Below are 16443 nucleotides of genomic sequence, written 5' to 3'. Positions count from 1 at the left end.
TGGGGCTTGGACAGATTCCAAGCGCTTGTACAAATGTGCTAAAGAAATTATACTTTGAGTTTACAGCTTGTCCAAAGTCATTCATTATTAATACTATTAGTAATATCTTTGGTAAAGGCTTTGATGCATAAATATTTCTGATAAAGGTAAGTTGTGTACTTTTGTACAACTGAGCAATCTTGCTTTCATAAAATATACCAACTTTTTAATGACTGATGATTAACATGCTGTAATACACAGTTTAAATTTAAAAGTTAAAATGCTGTACATGAGAGGTTAAGCTTTATTGGCTCCTCCTGGCGGTTTTACAAGGTGATGCCAGATACTTTTTGGCATGACGTCAAATGATGCGATTAACCCTGTGATACTGCTTGATACTGCGACAAGCCCACCGGGGTTTACCGCGAAATATCCCACCCATTTTTAATGGCTGCATCTGTACGTCTCTTTCAAGAATTATTTCAAATATCCCTTCCATAACCACCTGGTTACATAAACTCGGGTTTGTTTCTTCTCAACAGAAACGCTCTTCAGCTCTTTTAGCGTTATGCAGGGAACAGCGTCTGTCGAGATCGCTTTTGAGCAGGCGCGAAACGCCGTGTGCTGTCAATTTGATTTCATTTCGCTAGTAGCGGCGCCCGGCTTTTGTCTGTCAAACGTTAGGTTGCGCTTCTTCATGCTGCATCATCGGCATGAGTGGAGCTTTTTAAACGTCTGTACTTACTGCGCCCCATAAGAAATCATTTGTCCCCGTTCAAAAGAGATTGTGTGATGTCCTGCAGCGTTCGCAAAGCAAACCTTTTTGAAAAGAGGAATTTATTCTGCTTCCTGTGCGTGCAGTAGTTACAAAGTTGAACGTCTTTACATGATCTGCTGCAGTTTTCAGTCGGCGGGCTTTGTCAAATGGCTTGGAAAAACGCACTGTTTCGGCTCGGGAAACATCATGAGCAGTGTCCTGCATGTTTTCTGTGTATAGCTGTCTTTTAACGCATACAGAATTCATTTGAAATCATTGATTTCTCCAATTAACAAGGGTCCCTTTTTGAACCTGCGAGAAGCATTCTTTCAATGTAACAGATTTACTCTGGGGAAAGGCAGCATGACATTGAGAGTAGCTCAAGCTTTCAGCACCCGTATCGGACTGCGTGTATGCAGACACCGCTCAGAATCCCTTGTAAGATTCTCCCTCAATTCCGTTGTGCAGTGCTTTAGCGCTTTCAAAAGGCTTCACTTTCCTAGTCACATTCCAAGGCTCATCGAACCCGGGCTGTTTCCTCCATCGGTATAGTATTGCAGTGAGACAGCACCATGCCTGCAAGACTATGCAGTGCTAAACGCCACAGACTGTGTTTGTCCGTGTCAGTCGTCCTGCAGCCACGGGAAGTGGGACACAAACATGCTGCAATGCTTTCAGGACGTTAGGATTTGTTTGTGCAACATCCGAGAAGAGTACTTGTGGCTTGAATGTGAACTGTACGTGCCTCCCCCTTTCCTCTGTAGTGCATGAATTCCTCCCGGCATGCACCGGGGTAAAGTTCGAAAACGATTTTGGCACACCAGCAGCGTTTTCACGAAACCTCCTAGGGTTACTAGAACACTTGCTTTGTGTACAAAGTACATTGTGACTGTTTTCACAGCCTTCACTTTGTCGTTTTTATGACATTTTTTGGTCAACTCACTAATATTCTCTTGTCCATATCAACACAATGGAAACACAGAACGCCTTCAAACTAAATGCATTTTAAAGAAGACCCCCTTATTTTAGTATATTACCTATAGTGCTATATTCAAAAATGGTGCCAATATAAAACAAAAAGGTTTCACAAGCCAAAGCAAGGCTTGGAAAGGTCAGAGGACCTGCTTAGTGTGTAAAACACTTACTTGCAGCATTGTGGGTGCTGTGGTTTAAATGCTATTGTCTTGTGAACAGCATTCCCCTATCCCAGTGCATAGTGTCACATTAAATAAAAGCACGAGAAAAAGAGATTCAGAACGCAAAGCTGTGTCAGCCTTCTGTGTAAAAAATCGGTTGGCATATTATTGGAGCTGTTTTTAATATGCTGCTGAGTTAAAAAAATATTAATAAAATTTAGCACTTTAATAAGTAATAAGTTGTTTCACTTTCCCCCGCATCTTGTAAAAATATATTCACTGTTCAATTATACAGTTGTAACGTTGCCATAGCCTAAATGTAGTGGCTCTCTGAAGGCACCAGTTCTGTAGGGTTTGGGCATTTACTGATACAATTATTAATTGTAGCAGTAAATCACAAAGTTGATTCTTTTGATTGCTTTAGAGTCCAACCCTACGACATAACTCAAACAACGCACACACACAGGTATTAATACACGAGGATACATTTATTAATACATAGAATATGCATGTAAACCTAACAGATCTTATCGAGAGGGTTATCAGAATACAAAAGGTATATATTCAGTCAGTTACAAAGAGTTACACATATCAAGAGGACATATGTTCAGTATATCATTCATTTAGACCGTTTCGTAAATGAACTTGGTTATAACTTCTACATTAGATACTCAAAACAAATACATAACTCTTAGGAATTAAATTGATATCAACTGGTTTGGATAACAATTGAATTCTCGAGCTGCAATGCATTGAAGTTGAATACTCATCCAATCTCTGGGGATTCAGATCTCCTGCGGGCACAAAGAAACAGTTGCAGGCTTGTTGCTGTCCAATCCGCGCTCTCTGGCTAGGTGCCAGGCTGTGCTGTGCGGCTTGCGACGGTGCGTTGCTGTTGCTCACTGACCGGCTAGTTAGTGTTGGCTTTAACTAGCAAAGTTTGTGCACAGGAGAAAAGATGACTGTGGGTCCCAGCAAGTCAGGAAGAGGACCGGTTCGTTCCTGATGAAGCGCTAGTTCTGAATAGTGATTCAGCTGTCCACAGTTCCGACCTGTTCACGAGGCCTGCTGCTGTTGCTAACCTCGGGTGGATCCTCCGGTTACTCTCTGGCAACCTCCGCTCTAGACTCTTAGAACAAAGGAAAGTTCTGGAACTCGGACACACTGGCCATTCCGTGGTTGTCCGGGCTGAGTCTCAGGATGGTCAGGAGGCGTGCTGCGAGAATGTCCTGCCCTTGGGAGCCTTCTGCTCCTGGGCCGTCCTGCCCTGGAATTCTCCTTTGAATTCCCTTTAGAACAGTCCACAGAATTCTCCACTGAATCTCTTCTGAATCTTACTGAATCTCCCCGGCTCTCTGTGTTGCCTGTTTTTACCTGGAGGAACTTCAGCTCATTGATTGGCTGAATGTTCCATGGGCATCAGAGTCCCACGTGGGTTACTCTGCCTTACCAGTAACCCAGTAAGGTGAGATATGAGTCACTTACCCTTGACACTTAGGAATGCAGTCCAGATGTCCATCTGGCACTCCCTAGACAAATAGGCACCAATGGATGACCATTGATCATGATAGCCAGGCTTAGCTAAGTGCATCCCCCTTTGGGAGCTGTCCTTATCAAAGGAACCTGCATGAATAGTTTCTCTGTGGCTGCACCACAGAGATGAACAGAGAGATGAGGCCTAATTTGGGAAAGCTCAGAAACACTTAATTCTGCCTTATTAATAAGCCTAGCCGCTACATATCAAAACTGACTATCAAATAATAAGTTAAATACAAAACTAAAGAAAAAAGAGGGTAAAATATAATTCAAAATATTTTGCTAACAATGTTAACTGTTTATAAATCAGAAAATGTATTAACTAAGGAGTAGGATGGCACAGTTGTTAGTATGCTTTTTGTTTTTTTTCTTTTTCATAAATACTACAACGGTAGTACCTGATGTCTCAGTGGCTTTCAAAATTAAATTATGCATGCAAACCTGTGAACTAGAAATCATCAAAAGAATGCCTAACCCCATTAGGAAGTGTTCTTGTTATCAGTGTATTCCTCAACTTTCCCAAAATTATCTTTTTTTTACCAATATTGCTAGTCTTTTATCCTGCAATAACTCAGCCAACACTTAAATCCCCAAAAGCTGCTTGTGTTAATTTCTTTAAATCACAAATATCATATGTAAATACTGGCCATGTAATACTCTGCATTGTGGAATAATAGTGTAGCGTTTACAGGTTCTTTTCAAAACAAAGGACGAGTAGAGACACAATTAACAAACAAGCATTAGCTTTATTGGTTAACAACCACATAAAATATACACGCACATGAGGAGACTAACAGAACACGTACACATCGTTAGGGTGGTAATTACCTAACAACACACTATACTTTTACAAGACTATACAGGGCACTCAAACTACTAGGACATTATTTACACAGGTAGGGTCAGCCTCTGGTCATCGTGCTGAGCCTCAGACTCTCCCCGGCTACCACTCCCAGCATGCCCAGCGGTACTACGAGCGCCTAGGGGCCCTTCCTCCTCACCACCAGGCGAGGGCGTAACAATAGTTTATTTTAAAGGGAACTAGAGAAACTAGGAACTAGAGAAATCAAGAAAGCTGTCTTTTAATGCATACAGAATTCATTCGAAATCATTGATTTCTCCAATTAACAAGGGTCCCTTTTTGAACCTGCGAGAAGTGTTCTTTCAATGTAACAGATTTACTCCGGGGAAAGGCAGCATGACATTGAGAGTAGTTCAAGCTTTCAGCACCCGTATTGGACTGCAGTTAAAAAATCTGCGTACGCTGTAAGGCTTTTACTTCTTAATTAAACTTTTAAAATACGGGTTTCGAATAAAAGCAACATATTTTGTCTTCCTGGTGTGTAGAACAGATCAACAGGTCTTTTTTCTCCAATCAGAGGGGTGTCAGATGGTGTCAGATCGAAAAAAAAATCAACAAAGCAAATATCTAAAAAACTGAAGATCAACTATAAGACACAGCTAAACCTGAGGATAAAGGACCTGAGGAAAAACTCCAAAAAGAAAAATCCCCAAGAGATGCAGAGGAACAAAAAGAAAAGGAATAATTACAACAAGGAAATAAGAATAAGAAGACAAGAAAGAAAGAAAGAAAAAGTACACCAAAGGAAACAAGAAGGAAAGGGAAAATACAAGCAGCATCAAGAGAAGCCAAGAACTCAGCCATCAACACGAAAAACACCTGGTAAGCCCTGTTCTTTCTTCTCCTTTCTTGAAGAGGCCTCTAAAAAATTGAACTGCTTTGCTAGATAAAAGTTTAAAAAGTCTTTAGAAAAAGTTACCTTAAAGTTTAAATTAAACAAAATACCACTTGAGCCCACTACACTCAAAAGGCCAAAGTTGAAGAACCTGTTCCCAAGCAACAGGGGGCTGATTGTATTCAAAACGCCCGAGCCAGGCCGTCTGTTTGCTCTTCTCACCTGGGCCCATTGTATTTAAAAGAGCAAGATGAGTACAGAGCAGAGCACAGCTTCACTGGACCAGCCCTGCCCCCTAGCACAGTACTCCAGTACCCTGAGGACGTGAAAACTGTTAAGACCAGGAAACAGTACAAAGACTCCTGGATGAAAGAAAACCCAGAGACCCTTATTGCTGACTACTGCCAGGCAGGAGAAAAACACATAAAAACCAACCTGCTCTTTTTTACTGAGCATCCGAATGCCTGGCACACAGCTGTGTGTAAGAATTATACAAACACCACCAGAAGGGGCATCAGCAAAGGCAGGCAAATCTCCATAGGGGACGACAGCGAGGTAGAAGACACTGTCCTGACCGTCAACACTTACCACAATGGTACAGTGATGATACAGGGCAGTGAGGTGTCATGGAAATATAACTATCAAGGAAGCCACAAGAGAGAGTTCTCACCTGAGTAAGGTCTTTATTTCAATATTGCAATATTGGGAGCCCTGCTGCCACTTCGCAAAGTGCAACCAGAGACTCAATTTGTTACAAGCAGTACAGGGTTTTTATAAGACGTTGCGCTGTAAAAAAGTTCAGGACTTGGTCCCTTCTAAAACTTCCCCTTTCTCTAAGAGAAAACAGATTACATCATAGATCGAGAGAAGAAAAACTAGATTTGTTATTCAAAGCTTATCAGTTACTTTCAGCTAATTCTAATGACCCAGACAGCATATATTGTTTTGGTACATTGTCTTCTAAACTAACCTAAACAGTGTACTTTGTTGACGAACTGTTTTCTAAAATTCTGCACGCACTGTAGCACAGCAGTTACATCCTTGAAATACATTATCTAAAAGCACCAATATATTTTTTTCAAAGCTCTCTACATTTTTAAGAATCAATTTACTTATTAGATTTCCACTTCAGAGGCCACTCTGGAGCTTTTCGAGGAAAAGTTCACAGACCTTAAAACACAGGCCGACCTGGAGAAACCTCCCCCAGAAACAGGAGAGAGACCCAGCAGCCTGATGCCCGCCACACCGGAGAGTTCAGCTCCATCTGACTCGGAGCCCACAAACACAGCCTCAGCCACAGAACAGCCCAGCAAGAGTGTAGCCCTCGGCAACACGGAAACACACCACCTGGACACACACAGCCCACACCAACCCCCCTGTGACCACAGCACAGTGCGCCTCCTGAGAGAGAAACTCTCTGCTCTGGAGCTGGACTTCACTGAGTTCAAGGAGCTGATGCTGGGGAGACTCACAGAGGGGCAGACAGCACAACAGCTAAGAGACGAGGTTAACAAACACAGGAACGAATGTAAAACCTCCAACAAACAGCTCAGGGCACAGATGGAAGAGCTGCTGCGGGACAACAGTAAGCTGCAGCCTGAAGTAGCAGAGCTGAGAGAGGAGCTACAGCTCGCAGAGAGGACAAGAAGACTCTCAAAGACCAGCTGAGGAAACTCACTACTTCCCACTGCAACCCTGACTGCAACAGAACAGCCCTGAGAACCAGAACACACAACACACAACACCCACCACCAACCCACAAAGACACACCCACCTCCACACAACCTGACACCCCTACAACCCCCACCACCAACTCCCACTAACCCAGTACCCCCACCGTAGCAAACACCACACCCACTGCACCCCCCGGCACCCCAAATCCCCTCAGAACTCTACTGCCCAAAAGCACATCCACCTTGCCGAACACTCAGGGTGACCCACACACACACCCGGCCCCACCCAACTCCTCCACCTCACACACTGCACCCCCCCAAGCAGCCCCCCGCCCCTCCAGCAGACTGGACACCAGAGGCAGACGCATGGAAGTAGCCCTTCTCATCGACTCCAACGGGAGGTACATCGATGAGCACAGGCTCTTCCCGGAATTACAAACAGCAAAGCTCTGGTGTCCAACGACAGAGAAGGCCCTGCAGCTGCTGTCCAGGTCGGTACTGGGAGCCCCTCAGCACATCATCATCCACACCGGCACCAACGACTTGAGGACCCAGAGGGAGCAGGTGGCCCAGTCCATCAGGAGAGTGGCAGAGAGGGCCATACAGGAGTTTCCTCCCGAATTGTCATCTCCACCCTGCTGCCGAGACAGGACGAGCAGCACCACACCATCCAGAAAATCAATGCTGAGATCTCACGGTGCTGCGCCCTGCTCCCAAACGTCTATCTGGCCCATCACTCCACCCTTGGACCACAGCATCTACACGACCATAAACACCTCAAAAAACAGACCATTGGACTCTTCACAAAAACTCTGAAAGACACCACACTGGGCAGACACCCAAACAGCATCCCAGAGAGAAACAGGAGGACTACTAGAGGAACGCCCCAGCACCCACACCCCCAACCCAGACCAGCTCAACCCACAAAGAACAGAACCAGCACCACCCTACAGCCCTCCAACCCAGACCAACGACCGAACAGGACCAGAACCAGCTCCCCACCCCATGCCCCTCACCCAGACCAGCAGCTGAACCGGACCAGAACCACAACCCCTCCCCACCCCGCACAACAGCAGAGCCGGACCGAGCCCCTCCTGCACAGCTACGCCGCAGCCCTGGCCAGGCCAGCAGTCCCGGGCGGTTTGGAGCTGGGAGGAAGCAGCTCCTGAACCTCATCTGCACCTGGCTTATGAGCTGAACCCACAGCGACAGACAAAAACCCAGCACAATACTTGTTTCTGTTGATGATGTAAATATCCGACACAAATTTGATACAGTTCCAGAAAACAATTACAAATTGCAAAGATAATTCAAACGATAACAATGAGATTTCTAAAGATAAGTATGTGGAACATTCAGGGTCTGGGCTGGTCAGCATTTGGGCTGAAGAGCACTGATCCTGAATTTATCAAGGATGTAAAGGAGACAGACATCATGATCCTACAGGAGACATGGTGTCGGGGAGACTTGGCTACCCACTGTCCCCCAGGCTACAAGGAGATCATGGTGCCCTCTGTCAAAAAAACCCAAATCACCCGGGGCAGAGACTCTGGGGGGATCATTGTGTGGTACTGAGCGGAGCTCAGTCACTCCATACAATTAGTAAAGAAAGAAGAGTCACGAGTTTGGCTTAAAATCAAAAGAAATACCATCTGTACAGAAAACGAGGTTTTCCTGTGTGCTGTCTACATCCCGCCCTCAGAATCCCCCTACTACAGTAAGGGAATTCTCCCCAGTCTCCACACGGAGATCGGTCACTTCCAGGGCCAGGGAAACGTGCTGCTCTGTGGTGACCTCAACGCACGAACAGGCACACTGGCAGACTTCACCAGCACACAGGGAAATACTCATATATTCGGACAATCCCCTCTGTACCACACACCGGTCACCTCACACAGGTGCAGCCATGACACCACGGTCAACAGCACCGGGCGCTAGCTGCTGCAGCTCTGTCAAGGGCTGGGCCTGTACATCATCAACGGCAGGACTAGAGGGGACTCTCTAGGCAGGTTCACCTACAGCTCAGCTCTGGGTAGCAGTGTGATGGACTACGCCATCACCGACCTGGACCCCTCCTGTATCAGTGCCTTCACTGTCAGGCCACAAACTCCCCTCTCCGACCACAGCCAGATCACACTCTACATGAAGAGAGCACACCAGCACAGAGACACACTGACACAGCCCAGCCAGCTGTATGACCTCAACCAGGCATACAGATGGGACACAGACAGCCTAGACAGATACCAAACTGCACTGGGCCACAACAAAATTCAGACACTGATGGACACATTCCTAAACACTCCGTATCAAACCAACAAATTAGGCATAAACTTGGCCACACAAAAACTAAATCACCTATTCCACAAACTAGCATCAAAATCTAAGCTAAAAACAACTAAATCAAAAACCTACCAAAAAACAAAAGCAAAAGAAAAGTGGTTTGATACGGAGTGCAAAAACATCAGAAATGCACTACGAAAAGTCTCAAATGAAAAACACAGACAACCACACAACACAGATCTGCGACTCAGGTACTGTGACATGGTAAAACTTTACAAACACACGCTGAAAAAGAAAAGAAACATATACATAGACAAACAACTTGCAGAAATTGAGGAGTCACTAAATCAGAACTGTTTCTGGGAGAAGTGGAACAACTTAAACAAATCAAAACCAGAAGAATTGGCCATCCCAAATGGAACAATCTGGCAAACATACTTTGAAAATCTCTATGAAAAGCTCTCAAATACAAATCAATCAGACCAAAACACCATTTATGAAAAACTCAAAATTTTGGAATTGGCTATCAAAGACAACCAAAACCCCTTAGACTCCCCAATCACTGAGCAGGAGCTACTGGACAAACTCCAGGCCCTCAGACCACGCAAAGCCTGTGGCCATGATCGTGTCATAAATGAGATGCTGAGACACAGCAGCCCAAAGTTGCAACAAGTTCTTCACCCAAGGCCGCGGGGTGAGACAGGGCTACAGCCTGAGCCCAACACTGTTCAATATCTATATCAATGAATTAGCAGGAATGTTGGAGCAGTCTGCAGCTCCTGGTCTCACACTACACAACACAGAAATCAAGTTCCTGCTCTATAAGCAGATGACCTGGTCCTGCTGTCGCCCACAGAACAGGGGCTGCAGCAGAACCTGGCACTGCTGGAGCAGTACTGTCAGACCTGGGCACTGACAGTCAATCTGGACAAGACCAGCCTAATGGTTTTCCAGAAGAAAGCCAGACCCAGGGAAACAGGTACAAATTCACACTGAACAACAACATATTGGAGCACAGATCCAGCTACACATATCTCGGTCTCACCATCAGCTCTTCCGGGAGTTTTGACCTGGCAGTGAAGACAATAAGAAGGAGGCTCTTCAACATCAACCCACCAACAAGAATCTGGCTCCAAATATTTGAAAGTGTAATCCAACCTATTGCCCTATATGGCAGTGAAGTGTGGGGTCCCCTCACAGACCAGGATTACACCCAATGGGACAAACACCCCACAGAAACTCTGCACATGGAGATCTGTAGAATCATCCTCCGTGTGCAGAGAAAAACTCCTAACAACGGGTGCAGGGCCGAATTAGGCCTGCTGAGCCAAGAGCTGAGCCCAAAACAGAGCCCCCTGAGCCAGCTGGTCCTGAGCCACACCAACACTAACCAGCCTCAGGACAGCACTGCTAGAGCACCACAACCCAGACTCAACCACATCACAGCACAGATCAAACAACAGTATCTCACACACTGGGACACACACACACAAACACAACATAAACTGGAATGTTACAGAACCTTAAACAGACAATACACACTAGCTGAATATTTGACCAAAATAAAAAACAACAAACAGAAACAGACCCTGACGAAGTACAGGCTCAGTGACCACAACCTGGCCATAGAAACGGGGCGACACAGGCAGACCTGGCTGCCCAGAGAGGACAGGCTGTGCTCCCACTGCCAGCGGGGAGAAATAGAGACAGAGGTGCACTTCCTACTGCACTGTGACAGATACTCTGGGATTAGAGAAACATTCTTCCTGAAATTCAGAAATCTAATCCCAGAGTTCCCACACCTGCCAAAACCACAACAGGTCCCAATCTTACTGGAAGAGGGAGGAGGGAACTCAGTTGATCTGGCAGCCCAGTATGTGATCTCCTGTCACAGCCTGAGGAACAGTGAGTCCGCCTCCCAATAATGCTCCAGCCGCCTAGAGTATATGTAAATATTTTATAATATGTAATTGTTGTAAATGTCTGTAACATGTCTGTAGATTTTATTTTACTTCTATTTTTTGTTTTGTTCTATGTTAATTTTATTATTTTTATTTGCTTTTAGCAACACTGATTGTACCCATCGGTCATGCTAATAAAGCACCTTGAATTGAATTGGTGTCAGCCAATCACCATTCTGAAGCAGTACCGTAATCTCTGGTATAGGGATACCCCAGAATTCTGTCGCATTTTCATTTTAGGAAATTATGAAATGCTTGGTTAAAAGCAAGGGAGATTGTCCATTATAGTGGACATAAAAACAAGAGTTTACTGCGGCGTTATTGGAAACCCAATTTTAACACAAATCGGCGGCATTATATCCTAGAAGACACAGACCGGCGCCAGTGGGAGCATAAAAGAAAATGCAGACGAACTAGGGATTTGAAAGTTTCCAAATGCTTGTACAATCAATGGAAATGTTCGAAAAATGTGCAAAAGAAATAAAAAATAATTTATTCCTTTATCATATTGGCTAGCTAATGTCCTCTCTTTGCTAGTTACCTGTGGCTGTGTTTCTGCATTGCGTAGCAACGAGTGACTATAATCTCAGGCGGAGGAACGTAAACAGCTTAATTTTCGTGTTTAAATATTTTTTTTAATTAAAATTCATTCTATAAAGCAATCACATATCTGGGAACCATTTCATAAAACTTTGATGCTTAAAATGTTTAGGGAGAAATGGAAGACTGGTGTGTATGTTTTCTTTAAACTACCATGACCAGCCTTATACGGTACAGTTTACATACGGTAATATGTTTATTTTCCTAAATTAATATCGCTTATGACCTTCAGAGGCGTTATGCTCCTCTTCTTTTTATGCTCAGCTACTAAAATTTCCCTTTATTGGTAAAATTTCATATAAATATTCAATACTAAGCGGATTAAAATGTGCACAGTAAAGAGATTAAATGATTAAATCTTTTCACTACCAACCAATGCACCACGAGTGCTTGACCTTGGAACGTTTGCCCAGCGTACTAATATAGGCACATCCCGTAATTTTGACTTCACTGTGTAATGAAGAAATTTTAAAGACTACTTCTTAGCGTAGATAAAAAAGCTTGGATTCCCATGGACAGTATCTTATACACATATCTTTTTCTGTTGTCTTTGTTGATCTCTTGAGGATCCTTGTGATATTTTGAGCTCTCGTTGAATGATAAAAGTGTCGCAGTTTAAATAATTTTTGTTGTTAGAAATTATGAAAAGCTCTGTTAAAAGCAAGGCAGTTTTTATATCTGTTATAGTAAAAGAAAATGCCTGACGAAATAGGGATTTAACAGTTTTTCAGTGCTTTTACAATCGATGGAAGTGTTCAAATAAATGCGCTAAAGGAATAAACAAAAAAGTAAGTTATTCCTTTTTCATATTGGCTAGCTAATGACCTATCCTTGTTATTAAGATCAACAAAATGCTGTGGTGGGTGTTACTTTTTGTCGAAAAAATAAAGTATTTTCAATTAAAATGATGTTTGCAAATAGTGTGGACCCGCATAATACTTTGAGTTTTACTGGTGGAGCTCATACAGCTGTGTCTGGATATGTTTATGTTCCGAAATCAATATCTTTTATGAGCATGTGAAAGGCATGGTGAATCGGAGATTCTCAAAAATTACTGTACTTTGCATGATTTGAAACAAATGCGTGATTGCAAAGTGCTGTGGTGTTACATTAACAAAGACGGTCAATGAAAAAAGAATGTGGAATCCTTATCAGTTAACCCCCTTTTCTGCCATAAACTCCTGTTGCTTAGAAGTCTTAGAAGACGGTCAATGAAAAAAGAATGTGGACCAGGGCAATTCTTTGAGTTTACAGCTTGTCCAAGGTCATTCATTATTAATACTACAAGTGATATCTTCGGTAAAGACTTTGATCTCGGCGAAACCTGAGCCGCAGTTCCTTCTTAAAACGTTATCTGGTGAGCTTTTCTAGAATCTTACTTGTATGGATGAAACCTTTAATGTGTTGCTAGGTTAAAATTGATGACTTCAGTTGGCAATTCCCCTCTTGATTTCTGGTTTAATTGCTTTATTACAGGGGTGCTTTTATGATGGCAGAGCCAAGTTCAGGTACTTTGCTTGATGGAGGAAGCTCATGTCGCAGGATGTGGGCCATTAAGGCAGTAAAAGGCTGGGAGTGATTAAGTTATGTTGATTTCCAGGGTGGTGTCAATGTTGCCTCTCACTCAGGGGGGCGACTGCAGTTGTCCCAATGAATACTGTCTAGCAGGAACAGTTAGGTATCGAGACTTGGAGGTGTGAGCAGTCGCTGAGCTGGTAATAGCCATACCAAGGGAGGAAGAGGGAGAGCCGGAGAGTGAACAATGAACTAATAAGGTCCCATGATGCCTAGCTCAGCACCCCCACAGTCCTCAATCAACACAAGCTTCCTCCTGGAAAAATACTGGGCAAACGCGATTCTGCCAGGGACTGGCAATCCCCTGAAAGGGACTGGCTAAGGAGAGGGATAAAAACACCTGAAAGGAGGACAGAGGGCCCTGGGAACTCCCACTGGACCCTAGAGACGACACAGGCAGCGCCAGGGAAGCTGCAGAGTGCGAGACCATGGAGGTAAGCACCTATTAATCCAGAAATTGACAACTACGGGAGACATTGGCATTGTAACGAAGGTACTGTACAGGGACTTTTTAATACCTGAAGGCAAAGGACAAAGAACCCGACTCAGCAAACGGATACAAACTGAGCGGTTATAGAGTGCAACTCGTTGGAGGATTTCGAGTGTAACCTGAACGGAGATCGGGAAAATGAACTGGGTGAAACCCCTCTCCTTAAACTGGTTGTTTGTCTCCAAGCCATCAACGACTTCCACCTATATAAAGAAGAACTATGGTAGTGGCCTCCCTTCAATACTTTACAAAAAAAGGACTGCTGTCCCTCTGGATTTCATTGTGCCCCTTTGAACTATTCTCTTGTTGTTGTGGATGTTCCTTTTTATGCGTCTTAGAATAGTAGATTGTGTTGATGTATGTCGAAAATAAAAAGGGAACTTAACTGATACTAATGACTATTGCTGGTCTGTGAGTGCATTTGTGATTCTGGGAGATAAACCGAACCTGTGGAGAAATAAGGGGGGCCTAGCACCCTGTCTGATTTGCCAGGTGGCGTAATCGTGCACGAGGCAGGAACAGTCCTCGCCCAGAGGGTTCACATTACTGTGACACTCATTTCGGACTCTGTGATCTGCTCGACCGGAAAGGTCTGTTGTACTACTACTACAAGAGAAGTAGAGTCTGGAAGAAGTGACAATTTCATGATGCTTTGGAAGAAAATGTTTTTTTTTCCTTTGAAATCTAAATGAATCAGAATGTGCAAAGGACAAACTCTTGGTTTGGTTTAAAGATAAATGGTTTTAAAACAGACAAAATCTAGAAAACACGTGTTTCTCACTTTTGGAAAAAAAATGGACTGGGGGTAATGGTTTACTAGTAGTACTGCTGAGCTCACTGTGTTACAGTCCACTTGTGTTACAGCAGGGCCAGTGGTGCAATGGTTAATGTGTCTCACTAGGAATCAGGAGTTTGTATTTCGACTCCTGCCTGGCTTGCATTGCTTTTAAATGCATCAGGCTACTCAGTAAGGAGCCTGTTCTACTTATTGTATTGTAAGTGTACCCAGTAAGAGATTTCCATCATGTAAATGAACTGCACCTGACAGCTTTAGAAAAACAAGTGAGGGCTCAGTGTTGCTGCCATTCTGATTAGCACACACTGCATCAGTTATGAACCCGAATTTATCAATTATTCTGATCAGTGCATCAACACGTAGTCCAGATGAAACATAGAAATATTCTCTTGTCTGTGTCTCTTGTTTGTATATAGCTGAATGTCCCTGACAAAGTAATGTTTGTTTTAATTTAAGAACCGCATTTGTGTTAAAATATACCAGATACATTTACGTTACTGCTCATGCCACACTCAGTTGTAAGTAGTTAAAACATAAACTCAAACAACAGCTGTGGGTTTGAATCTGAGCATGTATCAGATTACAACGCCTTTTACTTCCACTGACAAATGATAGAGATTAGAAGAGAGATCCTTCAGACCAGCAAGCAAACCCATAGCTGTTTCGGTTTTCTATCTAGGCAATGTTGGTGTCTGCAATAGTATAAATGAAAGCGTTATGCAATTTCTGTGGCTTCTGTGCGAACGCAAAACGTGTTGTTATCTGAAGAATTGATTTCCATGGCAGAGGGTCCAAGTGATTTAGCATTTTTAAAGTAGCAGAAAAGGAGAAACAGAACTTTGCCTTTGGCGTGTAGGGACAGGACAATGTGCAGGAGACACCGTTGTAGCGGCAATGCTTGTTAATAAGACAGAATTAAGTGTTGCTGTGCTTTCCCAAATGAGGCCCCATCTCTCTCTTCATCTCTGTGGTGCAGCCATAGAGAAGCTATTCATGCAGGCTGATTTAAAGATAAGGGACAGCTCCCAAATGGGGATGCACTTAGCTAAGCCTGTCTATCATGATCAATGGTCATCCATTGGCGCCTATCTGTCTAGGGAGTGCCAGATGGACATCTGGACTGCATTCCTAAGTGTCAGGAGTAAGTGACTCATATCTCACCTTGATCAACCAATCAGGGACTGGTAAGGCTGAGTAACCCACGTGGGCCTCTGATGCCCATGAAACTTTCAGCCAATGAACGAGCTGAAGTTCCTCCAGGGAAAACAGGCAACACAGAGAGCCTGTGAAACTATTCAAAGGGACTATTCGAAGGAATTTCTAAGGAGAATTCCAGGGGTGCGAGACAATTCCAGGGCAGGACAGCCCAGAAGCAGAAAGGCTCCCAAGGGCAGGACATTCTCGCAGCGTGCCTCCAGACCATCCTCAGACTCAGCCCGGACAACCACGGAATGGCCAGTGTGTCCGGGTGCCAGAACTTTCCTCTGTTCTAAGAGTCTAGAGCGGAGGTTGCCAGAGAGTAACCAGAGGATCCACCCGAGGTTAGCATCAGCAGCAAGCCTTGAGAACAGGTCAGAATTGTGGACAGCTGAATCACTATTCAGAACAAGCGCTTCATCAGGAACGAACCGGTCCTCTTCCTGACCTGCTGGGACCCACAGTCATCTTTTCTCCTGTGCACAAACTCTTGCTAGTTTCAGCCAACACTAACTAGCTGGTCTTCAGAGAGCATCAGCAGCGCACCGACGCAAGCCGCACAGCACAGCCTGGCACAGAGCCACGGAGCGCGGATTGGAAAGCAACAAGTCTGCAACTGTTTCTTTGTGCCCACAGGAGATCTGAATCCCCAGAGATTGGATGAGTATTCAACTTCACTGCATTACAGCTCGAGAATTCAATTGTTATCCCAACTAGTTGATATCAATTGAATTCCTAAGAGTTATGTACTTGTTTTGAGTATCTA

At 44.1% G+C, this 16443-nt stretch overlaps 1 pseudogene; it reads right to left on the bottom strand.

Moving 5' to 3' along the window:
- Window positions 1-8826: 8826 nt before the first annotated feature.
- Window positions 8827-16443, bottom strand: part of LOC138225115 (arachidonate 12-lipoxygenase, 12R-type-like) — a 44793-nt pseudogene continuing 37176 nt past the window's right edge.

This window comes from Lepisosteus oculatus, chromosome 26 (genome assembly GCF_040954835.1).
Source record: "Lepisosteus oculatus isolate fLepOcu1 chromosome 26, fLepOcu1.hap2, whole genome shotgun sequence".
In the NCBI taxonomy this organism is placed as follows: domain Eukaryota; kingdom Metazoa; phylum Chordata; class Actinopteri; order Semionotiformes; family Lepisosteidae; genus Lepisosteus; species Lepisosteus oculatus.
The sequence above is the reverse complement of the archived record's forward strand: the minus strand, read 5'-3'. Positions and strand labels throughout refer to the sequence as shown.